The following is a 17,569-nucleotide window of genomic DNA, read 5'->3' on the forward strand; positions in this document are numbered from 1 at the left end:
CTTTAGTAGTCATTGGTTTCCATTTTGCTGTTTTACAAGAACCTTACCCATTCCAACAATTTTATAGGGTTTATGATCACCCAAACGGACTTGTCCAAAATCTCCTTGAAAAAAGTCATGAAAGTATTTCTTATCAGGTGTGGCATGGAATGATGCCCCTTAATCTACCACCCAGGAATCCGTAATATTTTCGAAAGAAAGAATCAAAGCATCTTGTAACACCTCACCTGTCACATTTGCTTCATGATTGTTTTTTGCTGTGCATCTCCTTCTTTTCCCTTATGAGATCTACAATCTTTCTTTAGGTGTCCTTTCTTTCCACATTTCTAGCACACTATCCTCGATCTAGACTTGGATCTGCCTTTCTGTTGAAGCCCCGAAAATCAGGTCGACAACAAGGGGGATACCCACCTAGTCCAGACCTTGGTTGGCAGCTCCTTATCCATTTGATATAGCGGGTTCGACTGGGGATAATGGGACCAGTTGCCCAATCTAAGGGTGTGTGTGTGTGTAGAGTTGGATGATGATGATCTAAGAGTACTTAAAGCTAATTTAATTCAAACTTCTAAACTAACTCTATGCTATTGTAATCTAATGAGAAACAACACATCTAATCTACGCTAACCCGGGGTGTATTTCTTTTATTATGCAATCTAAAGAGATTTCAAACAATAACTGGTAATAAAGATCATTCAGCTATCATAAGAATAGAAATCAATTAAGATAAACCACTTTGTATAAAAAGTTAGGCAAAACAGTTGTGAACAGCATATCGCATAATAAGTTATTCATATATCAGACATAAATAAATGACTCCATTGTACAGAAGTGCCAAATGGTAACTCATACATTCATGCAGTAACATATAAACAACTGAAAATTGTATATCACTTTAAGAATATAAGTAGAAATGACCAAGAGATAAAAGTACCATTTATGACTAATCCTACTCATAAGCTTCAAGCAAAAATGATTTATTTCTACTTCTTCTAACATCTACTAAGAGTACAAAAGTGCAACATCAGTAGCAGACATTAAAATGCAAACATTAATAAATCTCGATCCATCCATTCATCAAAACCTCCTCTGAGGGTGCAGAAGTGCATGTTTTGAGGACAAGTTTTTGACAAATTTCTGGACCCTTCTCTAAATGCATGAGAAGGGTTAAAATACTACTTCCTAATTCTAATAATAGTGTTTTTACAAAATTTAGGATGCGGTTTTCAAATGACCGTCCTTTTTCTAATCTAATTTAAAAGAAAAAACAACATTCTAAAATAAGGCTACTTCTGAACTTGGTCTTTAAAGTTGCAAGTGTTCATCATGGGCTTGAGGAGAGTCGGCTGGTTGACTTTTGCACTGAGCTGGGCTGCGAAAACAACATCTATGAGAGTTGGCACTACTTTTTCGGCCGCGTTTATGATGCATTTCACAGTCATCCATTGACTATGCGGCTTGACCAAGTATGCCCAGTAACACTCCCAATTCAACCTGTTTAATGCTTGGATCGCTTTTCCCTTTTCCTGTGCCTTCTGCTTCCATTCTGCTTCCAGTCGTAGCTTATTTGGTAGGTACCCCGGGGTGGTCTCTTCGATTAAGTTGGCTCTGTGTAAATTCTCATTTACACAGTCGATAAGAATGTTTGCTTGCGTGGACGCTGTCTCCGCTGCTTGTTCCGCCTGCCTGATTTGATCGTCCCATTTATTAAAGAGCAATTCTTTATGATTCTCGTTTATTCTGGGTGCACTTGCTCTTTTCCCTTCATCTTCATCCTGCCAAGCTAAGTATTCCGTCACTCGTCTGTCACTCTGATCATAGTCACTCCGCAAGTCTACCACTTGATTGGTGATTTTATCGCTCAGCTCGCAATAGTGACTCCACTGTGATATCTTACGTCCCAACTCTTCCTGTTGCTGCAGTAGTTGCTCATTTAAGCCAATAGATTCTGAAATAAATTCCGCAAGCTTAGGCTCATCTTTATGCATTTCTTGTAGAATTTTCAATTGTTTTCCTTTCTCGTCTAGACTTCTTTGATAGCCTATCTGCATCTGCTGAAAGTCTTCCTGCAACTTCTCGAGCTGTTTGGAAGCTTCAATATTAGCATTGGCTTGTTGCAACTGTCATTGTAGTAGCTGTATTTGATCTTCTTGTTCTTTCAATAGTTGCTGAACTTCCGATGCCTTGTCAATAGTTGCAAAAGCATATGCTCCTGCGATCTGAGACAACTTGGTGAGATTTTCAGTTGGGTTATTGTTGGGGTCTTTCCATAAGACGTCCAAATGTTCAGCGTCTTGCGACAGTGTATTTTCTAGTTTTCTTTTCTTCCTTTATCTCCTTACAACTACTTTATGTTGGGGACTATAGAATACATCTAGTGGGGTAATTTCTTCTACATTAAGTAGAAGCTCAGAAGGTGGAGCAACATGAATGTGCTCCGTTTCTGTGACACTGCTGACTATGGTCGAAACCACTTCTTGCGCTACCTGTGTATTGTTCACAGGTGTTATTGGGGCTTGCCGTTCAAGATTGATCAGCTCATTGAAGGTTTCCCATTCTTTGTCCAGTTCTGTTGTGACGAGTGGCGCTTCAATGACAGGAGGGGGGACATCTCTTGGCGGGGAGGCGATAACTTTCTGTTGCGACATTGCACTTGACTGAGATGTATCTTTAGCTGTTTCTTCATTTTTTTCTTGGTCGCTTCCAGACCCTTTAGAATGTTCAGGCACTCCTTGCGTAGTGTTAGATTTAGATCTCGAAGTGCTAGAGTTTCCACTGAGGCTAACGCTTGGGGTTGGTTCTCTGGCAGGCAGTCGCAGCTTCTCTAGAGGAACACTGGCAAGCCTTCTTTCCCTGTATAACATGAATCTTTGGAGGTCATCTGGAGACAACTTCGACCGAGCTTCCCGCAAAATTTCCTGGAGTGAGCTTCTACTCTGAAACAAATCATCAAACACATCTTTCTTTCCAATGAATACTTTTATTTTGACGTTCGTTGTGAAATCTTGGGCAACATCATTTGGGTCAAATGGCCTTGCTGGGAATTTAAATAATTGTAGACACGTCACATTCTCCACTTTGGTGAAAGCGTGTCCTACATCGAACAATGAGAAGGCCCCACAAGCTACAGGAAACTAAGGCCATATGGCCTTCTTTTTGTCTTTTAGGTCTTTGGTCAGGCCGCCTTCTGAATAGGTTTGATAAGCAATTTCCCGAGCCAAAAGTTTATCGGGGATATACAGAGGCAGGACATGAGGAGGTACAGTGCTTCCAAACACTCTAATATAGGTGAACCATTCTTCCCCGAACCATCTTGCGATGGGGATGATGTCTATCTGTGCCTCGGGTGAGCACCTCAGGGGGTCTTCATCATACATCATTTTATACAAGGGTAAGATAAGCCCGTGACAAATCTGGTAGAAGTGTGGGACGAAATGAGAATCCCATAACACCTTATGATAAACATGGATAGATAATGGGTCCTGGGTAGTTCATTTCCAACCCATAGTGGGAAATTTAGACACATAACAAATAGAATCCATAACATATGCGGACAGATAAAAAGGAGGATAGATCCTTTGAGACAAGGATCTTTTAGACCGGTAATTGATAATAGCCATGTATAGATTATCAGAAAAGATCTTGGCCCAATCCATAATGTCGGCATTTGTGGCAACATCTATTAATGGTAGCCATTCAGATGAAAACTTATTGATATCCGGCATCCCAAACAATCTACAAAGCATGGCCGCAGCAAAACAATATGGAGAGGTGAGGGAACCAGTGCTGTACATACCGTTTTTATCTTTTTTGAGCGGCTCCTCTTTTCTGGACCAATCTTTGGTGGTCTCTGCTAGGCTTGGGTTTTCTGCCGCAAATTTCTTAACGAATTGTGCATTGTAAGTCGCCTGCAGTTCAGGAAGATGATACATAAGCTTTAAATCTTGCGCAGCGAATGATTCGATGAGCCCATGTCCTTGAACCTTGAATCGTCTGTTGTTCATCTCTGCATTGTCAAGTATCCACTTGATCATATCCGTATATGGTAGAATTTTGGGCCTTGCTACTATCCGGTGAAGAAATGAACATGCTAGCTCTTCTAAGGACGCCTCGGAAGAGCGTTGTGAGCCCGCGACAGTAGCAACTTTCATTATTCTGGGATTATCTTCTTCAAGCAGTTTGTACATGCTTTCCCATGTCGATATACCTGCGTCTCTGTTACAGGCTGTGTCTGTATACAAAGGCGCCATCTCATTCGTCTTTTCCTTCGCCTCAGAGTCTTGAGCTTTATTTTTCTTTCCCATTTCTTCCTGCATCTGGCTTTGAATCGTCTTTAGTTCTTCATTCCTGCAGATTACGAGTGAAATGGAAATGACTGATCAAGAAAGGTGATGGGAGAGTTTTAAATGCAACAGATATATCAAATATGCCACCTTACGTGAAGTAATTCTTTACAAAAGCACGCGTCTTCATTTCATTTAATAGCTGACAACTAATTCATTTACTATCATTAAAAGCGCATGATCTTGAGTCAGATTATGGTAAGTGGCTTTTCTTTGGATGGCGTGCCTGAAGGATTCGTGATGAAGTGATTTATGATTTGCTTACGTAACATCGCAGATCGCGCCATCGCAAATCGCACCATCGCAGATCACGCGAATATAATATCGCAGCGATCGCAACATCGCAGGTTGCAGAAGTTTAATGTTGGTTGAATCTTGTCAGCTCATTTTTGCGATATGCGATCTTGCGATCGGCGTTATCGCAGATCGGTAAATCTTGAAGTTTTTCTTTATGAGAATTACTTTATTGCGATGCGATATTATGCTTAACACGAGAGTCTTGCGCATACCGATATTATAGAGAAATGGAGGCATTTCCTATCTTTTTTGCAACACGGTTTTAAAGATATTTCCCTTATCGTAGCCTTAGGTTAAAAATATTCAAAAGACCTTTCTAAGCTTATGATGGTAACCTTATTTTGAAGAAAGGAAACTCTTGCTTTTTTCTTTAAAATTTAACTAAGGGTCCCCATTCATTTAGTATTTTGGACAACACTTAAATGAACAAGGGGGGGGGTGTTGCTGGCCACAACACTTTCCTTGATTTACTGCGGTATCCTGAGCTCTTTCCTCTTTTCAATTTTTATTCCCCTAGACTCTGCACTCAAAGAATTACCCGATGTCTCATCAGAGCTTTTCTGTCGCATTTCCTTGCTAAGGATAGCACTGGCAACATCATCAAACTTTAAAGTACTAGATCCAGAAACAGAGTTACTAATGGCCATTACTAAACCATTCCAACTTATTGGAAATGAGCACAAGAATAACAGAGCTCTAACTTCATCATGAAAGTTTACCCCTATAGAACTTAACTGACTTGTAACAGTATTAAAATCATTTAAATGGTCTACAACAGATCCACCTTCTGACATATTCATATTAAATAACCGTTTCATAAGAAATACCTTGTTTTAGGTCGAGGGTTTTTCATATAGTTTCGCCAACGCCTTAATCAAACCCTTTGTCGTTGTTTCCTTCAAAATGTTGAAGGCGACCGATGCTGTGAGGCACAACCGTACTGTTCCGAGTGCCTTTCTATCGAGAACGTTCCATTCTTCATTTGTCATACCTGTCGGCATCTTTGTTTTTCCGCCCAATGGTACGTACAGATCTTTGTGATACAGATAATCTTCCATCTGGATCTTCCACAGTGAGAAGTTTTGGCCGTTAAATTTCTCAACCTTAAACTTACCATCTTTCGCCATTGCTCCCACTCGAACGAGGAACCCTTCTTTCCTACGAGTTTATCAGCCAAATAGACCTTCGGCTCTGATACTAGTTCTTAGAAAATTATATATTACAGAGCAATGGAACACATAGAATATTTCATAAATATAAACACAGAAAATGCATAAAACGAGAGAGACATAGATATATGTGGTTCACCCAGTTTGGGCTATGTCCACCTCGAACAACCAGTCCTTCCTTTCTATTATCCAGCAAAAATGAAGAGACACAACCTACAACAAATCCGCTGTAATATCCTTTGTTTTCTCTCAGTCTCACCTCTCTATTTCTCGCTCAGAGAATACACATCTATTACACAGCCTCAATACAATGCCCTCATACAAATAGAGGGGTTGCCTTCTAGGGCAAAAAACCCTAAAATAAACATAAGTTCTATCATTAGATCATCCGCCTAATGAATGGCCCAGATTGAATAGAAATTACTATTCTTTTACAAGGAAAATTTACATCTATTTTTAGCTTCGGGGGCGCTGCCCCCGAAACCCCCACCAGGGAACCGCTGGCCCCCATAGCCCCCAGCTAGGGGGGATTAGTCCTCCTGGCCCCCTATGCGGGGGACAAGTCCCCCCCCCCCCCCCCCGCACCCTCCCACATGGAGGGGTGTACAAACTTCCTGGGGTATACATTCGGCTGAAACAAAGACCTCTAAATAATCATGCTCCACACCCAATACAATCAAACATTATAAAGTATTTGGGAGTAAGCGTTATATCAAAAATAATGGTGAAAATCTATGAGAGTTTGATGTTTGATCAGATGAGGGAATATTTTTGGGATATTGATCAAAAAGTAAGGGATGTGGATGTTATAATAAAAGAACACATAAGATTATGGAATCAATATATGTAAAGGTTGAAAAAGAGCTACCCAATAAGAACAAGAGCATAGGTTTTATCAATCCATTAGACCATCATCATCATGTCAGTAAAGGAAGTTAAGTACAAGATGAAGAATTAGAAGATACATAGACTCATTCAAAAGGATCCTCAAGACACACTCAAAAGAATCATATTGAAAATCAAATTATTGGAGATAAAAGTGAAGGAGTACAGACATGGAGGCAACTAGCAGGAAAATATGAATGTGTTCATGTAGTTATGTTGTCACAAATAGAGCCAAAGAACTTTGATGAGGTGAGTAAAGACAAAAGTTGGATAGATTCTATGAACGAGGAGTTAGACCAAATTGAGAAGAATGAGACTTGGGAACTAACACCAAGACCTATCGGAAATAATTTCATTTGCACAAAATGGGTATTCAAAAATAAGATGAATGAATAAGGTCAAGTTATTAGAAGAAAATACATACTAGTGTGTAAAGGTTACTCACAAGTGGAAGGTCTGTATTATGAAGAGAATTTTGCACCAATCTCAAGGCTGGAAGAATCTAGATGTTTTTGGCCTTTGCGTGCTAAAATGATTTCAAGGTATATCAAATGGACATGAAGTCTGCTTCCTAAATGGCGAACTTGAGGAAGAAGTCTATATGGAACAACATAGATTTTTTTCACTATCGCATAAGCCTAACTATGTCCGCAGGTTAAAGAAAGCACTATGTGGTCTCAAACAAGCACCAAACGCATGGTACTCTATATTGGACAAGTACTTTCAAAAATAGGGTTTCAAGAGAGGAGGAGATTGTAGTAATCTATACATAAAGGCCAATCGAAATGAATTACTAATTGTGGTTGTGTATTTGGATGATATCATGTATGGAAGAAATAAAGATCATCTAGTAAAAGGGTTTGTTGAAGACATTGAATCTGAGTTTGAGGTGTCAATGATTGGAGAACTTACCTTCTACTTAGGGATTCAAATCCTACAAGAGACTGGAGACATATTCATTTCTCAAGAGAAATATGTAAGAGATAAGCTAAAAAGCTTCCAAATGGAAGACTATAAACTTGTCTCAACTCACATGACTACTGGAATAAGTTATGTGTAGATGATGAATCGCCTGATGTCGATCAAAAGTGCTACAGTTCTACTATAGTAAATCTTCTATACCTAACAACTTCTAGACCAAATATAACGTTGGCAGTCAGATTAGTGGCAAGATGTCAATCAACACCCAAACAAAGTCATTTTTCAGCAACTAAGGGGATATTCAGATACTTGAAAGGAACTATGTTAGAAAATGAAAAAGGCAGTAAATATTTTCTTGATCTTGATAATTTCTTGTGATGTTTCTTATTATTTTGATTCTTTATATCTTCTTTCTTTAGTTCATCAAGCAGTTACGAAAAGTGGAAACACATAAAACATAGACACAAGATGTAGGCACATGCCAGGGAAAAACCTCCCTCGAGGGGAAAACCAAATCAAGATAATTCTTCCTTTCAATAGTATTTTTTGAGACTCTTCACCCTAGACCAAGACAAGACCTTCTCTCCCCACTAGGTCAGCCTCCCATAATATCGACCTCTTCCCAGCAACTTCAACTATGCAGAAACTTACGACAACTAGCAGCTTTCGTCAAAAGTGAATCTTGGAAGACTTATGTCTCCTAATCTAAGGGCACGAAACAGAGAGAAAGACACCAAAATTTCAATTTTCATTGTCTCCTTACACTTCCCCAAATTCAAACTCACTTTGGCTTCCTGGAAAAAAACGTTCCCAACTACAAGATAACTTAGCACTTCTGCCCAACAACAAGAGATTTCCGCGCTTCTTCCCAACTACAAGAGAATTATAACTTGATGAGAGAGTGATGCTCCAAATGAATTCGATGACCTTCCTTTTATAGGCTTCTTGTGGGGTTGAGTAGGGTCCTTAGACCAACTTAATATTCCCATAGGCCGACATGGTGTGGAAGTTACATAATTCATATTTGACTCAATACTTAAACTTTTTGCATGATTCAAAAGCCCAAGAAGTGTCTATTTAAATGTACGATAATTCTATACATTCAAAATAAATCCTAGAAGTACACAATCAGGACTTGGACGTAAAATATGGTCACCCAAGCATGAAGACCATGCTTTAATAAGTCACAATAATAATAATAATAATAATAATAATAATAATAATAATAATAATTCTTTTCTTTATTCTTTTGACAAGTACATTACATAATGCCTCAAGTAAATTATTGAAGACCGAACATAGTTACATTTTCCAACACTCCCTCTTAACTAGGGAGGTATTCATAATGTACAAATACAATGGAAGATCTTAACTACATGAACCATGAAGAACTTTAGGCACCACAATGCCATAGACTAGATTCCTGACCAGTGCAATCTATCCAGCCAGTGACATCAATTTAGGCACCACAATGCCATGGAATAGATTCCTGACCAAGGAAATCTACCTAGGTCGGACTAAGATGGAATCAAGATTTCATCCCCTTCGGGTACCCTCAGGGTTACTTTCTAACCATCAAACCAAAAAACAGATCCAGGTATGTATCCAAAACATAACTCTTTGATCAACAACACCTTTCCAACTTCAGACATCAACATAAACTGTCAACCAGATGTCTTCCCAGGCAATACTTCACTTGTAAAGCTTCAACACTCGTTGATTTGATAGATCAAGAACGACCAATCTCTCCCAATCAAATTTGATTGGTAACCAACATACTATTAAATTGAGAGATTCACCTGTTCAAACGTAACCCCAATCAGTAAGATACTTTCACATGTACATAATCAAATACAAACCTGTTGGGTCTTTACAGACAATTTGATGTTGCTTCTCAACATTCCATAGTAGGACTATCAACTGAACCTTTGAAATAAGATTCCTCAATCATATGTTTTCCTTCCTACTTCTCATGCAACAACATATCTTGCAGAGTTTTTTCTTCAATTAATACCAAGTTATGCCCTCCCTCTCAACTAGGAAGCACCTCTTTATTCAAACTCTCTCTTAAACTTAGGGAGATCTCTTTTATTCATGCTTCCTCCAGGAGATCAATTTTTTCCTTCTCGACATCGGAGAATCTTTCATGGCTTCCAACCATTTCATTAGAGTTATCATCAATATCATCATTCTTATCACATCAATGAGCATATTCACCAAATTGAAGTTCATGCACTTGCACAACTTAAATAGAAAGTATAACCTAATCTATAGAACCATGATTAGCCATATCAGAACGACGGAATAATTTCATATTTATGCATATCAGATACCCAAACTTAATTACAAACAAGAGACACATATCCTTCAACCTCTTGCTAGGGACTTTGTTATACACCCTAGACTATTACAACATTCATTCCATCTAGGCTTTTATTGTGTCTTCCAAAGGGACATACCTTACTATAGCATATAGAGAACCCTAGAAATAATTCACACAAATATATATCTACAAAGTATCTAACAACCTTTCAAAATACATATGCTAGAATTCTCATTAGGGATTCATATAAATCCTAGCTTTCATACAAACAAATCAATCAAAGTCAATAACAATTTAGTCATTAACTTGACGGACTTCCACTAGGGTTAGTTCCAACCCCTAGATTTTAAATTAACCATCAAACAACCACTAACATGACTAGCTATCACTAGAGTTAGTTGAAAACCCTAGATTTGGAAGCAATCATCAAATTCAACCATAAAATTTAAATTTTAACAATCTCTTCACAAATCTCAAATCATATAGTCATCATATATCAGATATTTCTACTTCGACTAAGGTTTAACTCCAAAACCTTAGAACTGCAATTTCACAATCTCAACAATCTTACATAGATCTCAAATCTTCATATTTGAGAGATTTTACATTAACTGAGGTTTAACACCAAAACCCTAAAATTCCACAAACTCAACAGTCATTAAATACATAGATCCTAGATTGTTATATTTCACACTAGATAATGTTACTACTAGGATTTAACTGCAAAACCATAGATTTTCATTTTTAATAATCACTTAATAGATTTCGAATTGATATATCACACATACTAGACAATTTAACTTCACTAGGGTTTAGCTACAACACCCTAGAATTCCATATATCATCATCCTATTATCTTAGACAAGGAATTCCATTAAATCCTAAAAGGACTTCCATTAAGTCTTAAAACAAGGAATTCCATTAAGTCCTAAGACAAGGACTTCCGTTGAGTCCTAAGACTCATGACCATCAATTACTAGGTCAACACACATATCTAGGAACTTATAACCATACATAAGCATATCATATCGTCAACAATATCAATACATATTGACCTAGACCAACCTAGGAATTCAACCAAAGGACATATATGCCTATATTTCATCATCATGCAAATACATTGCTTATCATGTGATAGTAAAACCCAACTTCACAATGATCAACAAGAGTTAGACACACAACCATCTTGATTACACTAGGGTTTGATCACAAAAACACACACATACCAAAGGAAACGTTTCTAAGAAAATATAAGGGTCTTTCTCTCACATTCCTCCAAAATCTAATGAGATATGGTTCCAATGTAGAACATACATTCCACCAAACCCTAATGAGATAGGGTTCTAATGTATAAACACATCAAACCCTATATTACCAAAACTTCAAAGGTTCTGGGATTTTGGACATTATCACTCAATCCTAACAAGTTAGGATTTCCAAATCATACAAAAATTCTAAACATGACCTCATCAATAAAACTTAAATTAGAATTTCACAATATCCCTCAGTAGTTTAGGGTTTAAGACATTCACATTAGCATAACCTTCGGTTAGGTTTTTCTAGAACATATCTAGGGTTCTACATAGTCAATCAAGAATATGAGTGGGATGGATAGATTTATCAAGAGACGAATCACCCAAATAAGAATCACTATGATTCAATACAGATAGTCATAAAAAAAGTTAGGAATGGATCATTAAATGAATAATCCTTTCAATCAATGTATTCAAAGCATAACATTGTTTCTTGAATAACCTTGTCTTGAGAGATCCTCCTTGCAGATGTTTTCCTAATCAAGACAATAGAGGGAGAAATGTGGTTAGTATTTAATATAATAAAAACTAAATGAGTACATGAGTGCAATACTGAAAAGACATGAGATTCTTATCTTTGGGAGTTGTTGGGGGCTCCATCCAAAGCTTGAGGGAAACCTACAAACTTAAGACAATACAAAAATTCCTTTTCCAAAATATGTTAAAAACCTATAAATTCTAAAATATATAAAACAAGCTATATAAAGCTACAAGCAAGGGACTTAATAGTGTAAGTTTCTAATGTCAGGTTCTTCGGGCATGACTTTCTTGGAGTCTCCCTGTACATCAAGGTTGGATTGATCCATTCCTCTCTTCTTATCCTTTGGATTCTTAGGAAGTCACTTTTGTAGTGACCCTTCTTATGACATTGATAGCACTCTATCTTGGACCTATCAAATTTCTTCCTCGATTCCTTCGATCTCTTTCATTTATGATGAGAAACATAAGAATTTGATACTCCTTTAGTATTGAAAATGATTGAGATCCTTAATTCTTCTTGAATACATGTGGTCCATAATCTTCAAAGGTGGGAGATACCCTCGAACTATTGAGACCTGCAACAAATCCACTCCAAGAGGGTGACGATCATAATAGACTAGTGATTACAAGTTCTTTTTTTGGAAAAATCTCATCGATGGCTAAGATATCATCTCCGAGTCTAGTTATCTTCACAAATAAGGTTGCCACAATAGCTTCTTTAGTCATCTTTGTAATCCTAAGCTCATTCTTCAAACTTGCTACTTGACCAATGTTCTTAATAGTGAACGACTTCAAAAAGGCTTCATACATATCCTGAGCATCATCGATATTAGATATGAATGGGAAAAGGTTTTTTTTTATCCCTTCTATCATCAGAGTCATAGCCACCAATTCTAAATCCGTAGACTTTGCTTTGTCAGCATCAATGGCTTCTTCTATAATGTTGTTACATTTCCTTTTACCAAATCCAACACCTTGTTCTTCTCGAGGATTAGGTAAATCCTCTTCTTCCAGGATATGAAGTTATATACTCCTTCAAGTTTTTTATCACCATTGATTGAGTTAGACATCTTCCTCAAATATAATAGACTCCTTCCATGAGATAGTACCTATGAATGCATCAAGTCGAGATTGCCTTTTTCTTCTTTCTTCACAAAAGCTCCAATAGCATGTTAGAAAATCACTAAGGTAGTAAATATTTTCTTGATATTGATAATTACTTTTGATGTTCCTTATTATTATGATTATTTATATCTTCATTCTTTATTTTATTAACAAATTACCAAAAGCAACATCACATAAAACAATAGACACAAGATGAAGATGTAGGAACACGCTTGGGCAAAACACCCCTCGAGGGAAAACCAAGTTAAGATAATTCTTCCTTTCAATAGTATCATTTGGTACTCTTCATACTAGACCAAGACCAGACATTCCCTCCACACCAAGTCAACAGGCCATAATTTCGACCTCTTCCCAACAACTTTGACTATTCAACAACTTACGACAAGTCACAGCTTCCGACAATATTGAAATATGGAAGACTTTGATCTCCCAATATAGATCACAGAATAGACAGAGAGAGACACCAAAATTTTGATTTTCCTTGTCTCGTTAGACTTCACCAAACTTGCACTCACTTTGGCTTTTCGTCAACAAGATTTCCCCAGCTACAAGAGAACTTCACACTTCTTCCCAGCAATAAGATATTTTTGCACTTCTTCCCTACTACAAGAGAATTCAAGCTTGATGAGAGAGTGATGATCCAAATGAATTCGATGACCTTTCTTGTATAGGCTTCTTGTGGGGTCAAGAAGGATCTCTTTAAATGTAGAATAATTCTATAGACTCAGAATAAATCCTATAATAAGTCCACAATGGGGACTTTTACCTAAAACATGGTGACCCAAGCATGAAACCCATGCTTTAATAAGTCATAATAATAATAATAAATTTTTTCCTTTATTATTTTGACTTGTACATTACTTAATTACTTAAGTACATTATTGAAGACTGAACATAGTTACATTTTCCAACAAACTACAAGCTATAGTCTATGGTATCCAAAAGGGACAGGATTTACACTGACAACATACAAAGATGTGGATTGGGTCTATTGTGTGGATGATGGAAAAAGTACAAGTGGTGGTGCATTCTACCTATGAGAGTCTTTGGCTGCTTGTTTAAGCAATAAATAATCATCAGCTTCTCTATCTACAACAGAAGCAGAATATATATCATTTGCAGCTTGTTGCACACAAGTGTTGTGGATGAAACATACACTATAGGATATGAAGGTTAATTTTAATGAACCTGTATCTATAAAATGTGACAATAAAAGTGAAATAAACATTTCAAAAATCCTATGCTTCACTCAAAGACTAAGAATATACCTATAAAGTACCACTTTCTCAAAGAATTTGTCGCTCAACAAACAATGAAGTTGGAGTACATACCCACAAAAGAACAAATAAAAAATATATTTACAAGCCTCTTGCTAGAGAACAATTTGAATATCTGAGAAACAAGTTAGGGATAATTTTTGCAAACTCTCTTCACTAATGTGACTTCAAAAGCAGAACTTAAAATTCTATAGAGTATATGAAATTGAGCATGATCTAAGGGGAATATTATAGGTGAAGGAAGGAGTAATGAAGAGGAACAAGGGGCTTGTGATTATGTCAACAATTTGAAGCAATTAAGAATCAACAAGAACAAAATCATAATCCAATTGTGAGATCATGCCACTTTCTTCATGAGCTAGAAAAATCAATCAGTCGCCATTGAAAAGTCCATTCTTCAATGATAATTTATTATTTATGCATGTGTATCTCCTGTACATAAATGTGTAAATAAATATTTTCAAGTATAAATAGTACTGCTAAGACAATTTCATATCTATTGAAAGCGTGTTATAAGATAAGGCTAACTTATTGTATAATTTCTTCATCAATTTTCTCTCAAAATTATTCACCTTCTGATAAATCTAAGTGTTTATATGGAATGCATCAATGTACATTATGATGATCCCTGTATTTAACTACCGTTTGATGTATGAAAAACCTAAGATCCATCCAAATATATGCATGGAAGCAAAAACAAAGGTATTGACATTAAGCGGAGTAGAAAATTATATTATATTCAAATATATATGGATGCAAGAAAAAGGAAAGGTATCGCCATCAAGCGAAGGATCAGATTCTTTATATATTTTTAAGTTTGTTTTATATAAGCATTCATCATGAAGCATCATGAGATCTACATCTGAACCATATTATTTGCAATCTCTATTTGTATATATCTATCTCATCAACTAATTAAATGTTGTACTAATGTAAATAATAATTTCATGTATATATCCTTTATGAGTGCAAGAGACTCCTATTGAAATGAAGAAGGTTCTGCATGTAATTAAGTTACATTACTGCATTTCACTACATCAGTAGGATTTCTCTAAATCCTTCAACACTATTCTTATGGACACAAATATTTGGATGCAAGAAGAATTAAAATATATTCATCATCAATAAAATAAATCTCTTGAAAAGCATCAACAACATAGTTGAAGATGAAGATCCAACATGTCATAAGGATTTGAATGAAGAATCAATATATCAGGATCTTATAGCTATTCTAAAGCATAACATTTAAATTAAAAGAGGCATCTTCTTAACATGGGGCTTTGTTTAAACAAAAAATATATTTTTTTTTTCTAAGTAAGGTCTACTTCTATATTAAGAAAAAGGAAAATATGTACATGGTTTACATCAGCCGAGGGGGCCGTGGCCAGCCCTCTAACTATAACACCTGAAACATACTATCTATCCACTGCGACCGAATTACAAAAATTTGTCCATTTGAGGACCCTGGACAACAGACTTTTTGAATCCCTGGACAACAGACTTTTTGAGGACCCTGGACAACAGACAAACTACAAATTCTGTGAGTCCCATTGACTCTAACCCGTGACACATTTACTGGATTGACAAAAAACAAGATGCCATGAGGAGGCTGAGAAGTATTACTGACAATGCCCAAAAAGCCAATCGACAAAGACATGGATCATATGAGCCAAAACCTTGAAGTGAGCTTCCGAGGAGACTTTAGGAAGGGTGGCTGGGCGACGCCGGAGGCGAGTCAAGCCATATAACCATTTCCTCGTCAAGTTGAAGCTGCGCATCCCGATCAGGTTGAATTGAGTCACGACCACCAGCTCTGTCCTGAGGGCAATTAAACGGAGGCAGAACTTCCTGCACGGACTCGGCTTGGGCCAAATTTTCCTGGAGCGGAACGTGCTGAGGCTGAAGAATTTGCTCCTCAGCAGCGAGATGACAGGGCATGCGATAAACTCTGCCTTCCATGTCCCCGAGAAGAATATCACTGCTCTGAATGCTTGCAGAGACAGGGGAAGACGAGGAGTGATCTTCAGGAGTCGCCTCTGAGAGATAAACCGAAAAATTAACAATTACATCAGATTGCATGAGCCTTCCAGGAATTCTGAGGCGGAATGTCTGGTATGAGTCCTGCATCACCAGAAACTCCTGCTCAGAGCTGGAGGAAGAGGGTGGCATAGCAGCCATTGGAGCGACAGGATGCAGCTCCGCCCTTTCATTTTCAATTCGAATGCCAGATCTGCCACCTCGACGAGGCACCCCTCTGCTGCGCCTCATAATCCCTAACTCAAGGGCTCTGAAGCTCTTCTCCAACACCCTGCAGCAAGCCTCCGGAGAAATCTCAGTCCCAATACCAACCTCGAAGGGCAAATGCTGGTCCTGGCACATCTGGGCCATCCAACTAAATAGCGAATTCACCGTATGCATCTCTGACTGAGTACAAGGATCCCTCATCCCTGCGCATTTCAAGACCTGAGGCGGCTTGCTTGGCTTGAATGCGCCGTCCTCACCACACTGCAACCGATTAATGGTTTCTGCCATGGGAATTAATTGTAATCCTTCCTTCCTTACCTTGAAATACAGACCCGTCCCTTCAGATCTCGTCACAGGTGTTGAGATGAGTGCCTATCTTAATGGCACGTTAGATCACCCGCATCCGGGTTTAAACAAAAAATATATTACAAAGATATGCTTATTTGAAAAAGAAAAAATTGCATCATACAGAGAGAGAATTCTCCATATCTATGAATTTTGTGGAAAATAAGGATTATCTCTCACATAGCAAGAAAATCGACAGCAAAGATGGCAGGGGACAAAAAAGTCAGATAATGGATACCGACAACCATATATTTCACTAAGATACATTTCATATATTCCTAATTTATTCAATGGTGTGTTATACTAAATTGAAATCATTTTTATTTTTATTTTTTTTGTCTGTGCCCTAAATTAAGCCATGACCTTTGGAGATTGAAGAGCATTTTGATGTGTATTAATGCACAAATGGAATTAGTGACGTTGGAACAATTGTAAGCCTTGTTGGCCAGTGACGGAATTAGAGGGAAACATTAATGCTAATGCAGACAAACCCTTGTATTGGAATGATTGGAATGATTTTATTAAACAATATTTATTAAATAACATCTTTTGGAAGCGTTACTGTTATCATTTGGATTGAACCTCAGGCTGAAGGAAGGCATTGCCAAGGTAACCACAAACCACGCTTAGCCAAATAGCTAGCCCTACTAGGCCAGGAGAGGGCTCTCTTCGTAAGGATCTTAGCCAAGATGACTGGCTCAATAAAATGATATTAGGCTAGGTATAGTAGCACAAGGTTTGATTTGATTTTGAAGGGTTTCGCTGGATCAGGAGGAGCCAAACAATTAGGGCAAGGAAATTAGGTCCAAATTGCAGGGTGTTCGATGGGGCAAGGTAGGCATAAGGCTCA

The 17,569-nt window shown here is 37.5% G+C and overlaps 1 pseudogene; it reads right to left on the reverse strand.

The window, feature by feature from the left end:
• The window catches only part of LOC149198216 (dolichyl-diphosphooligosaccharide--protein glycosyltransferase subunit STT3B pseudogene), a 29,068-nt pseudogene extending 13,387 nt beyond the window's left edge, over positions 1-15,681 (reverse strand).
• Between the last annotated feature and the right edge of the window lie 1,888 nt (positions 15,682-17,569).

Source organism: Pinus tabuliformis, chromosome 2_2 (assembly GCF_031772625.1).
Source record: "Pinus tabuliformis cultivar Carrire ecotype Pingquan chromosome 2_2, CPIR1, whole genome shotgun sequence".
In the NCBI taxonomy this organism is placed as follows: domain Eukaryota; kingdom Viridiplantae; phylum Streptophyta; class Pinopsida; order Pinales; family Pinaceae; genus Pinus; species Pinus tabuliformis.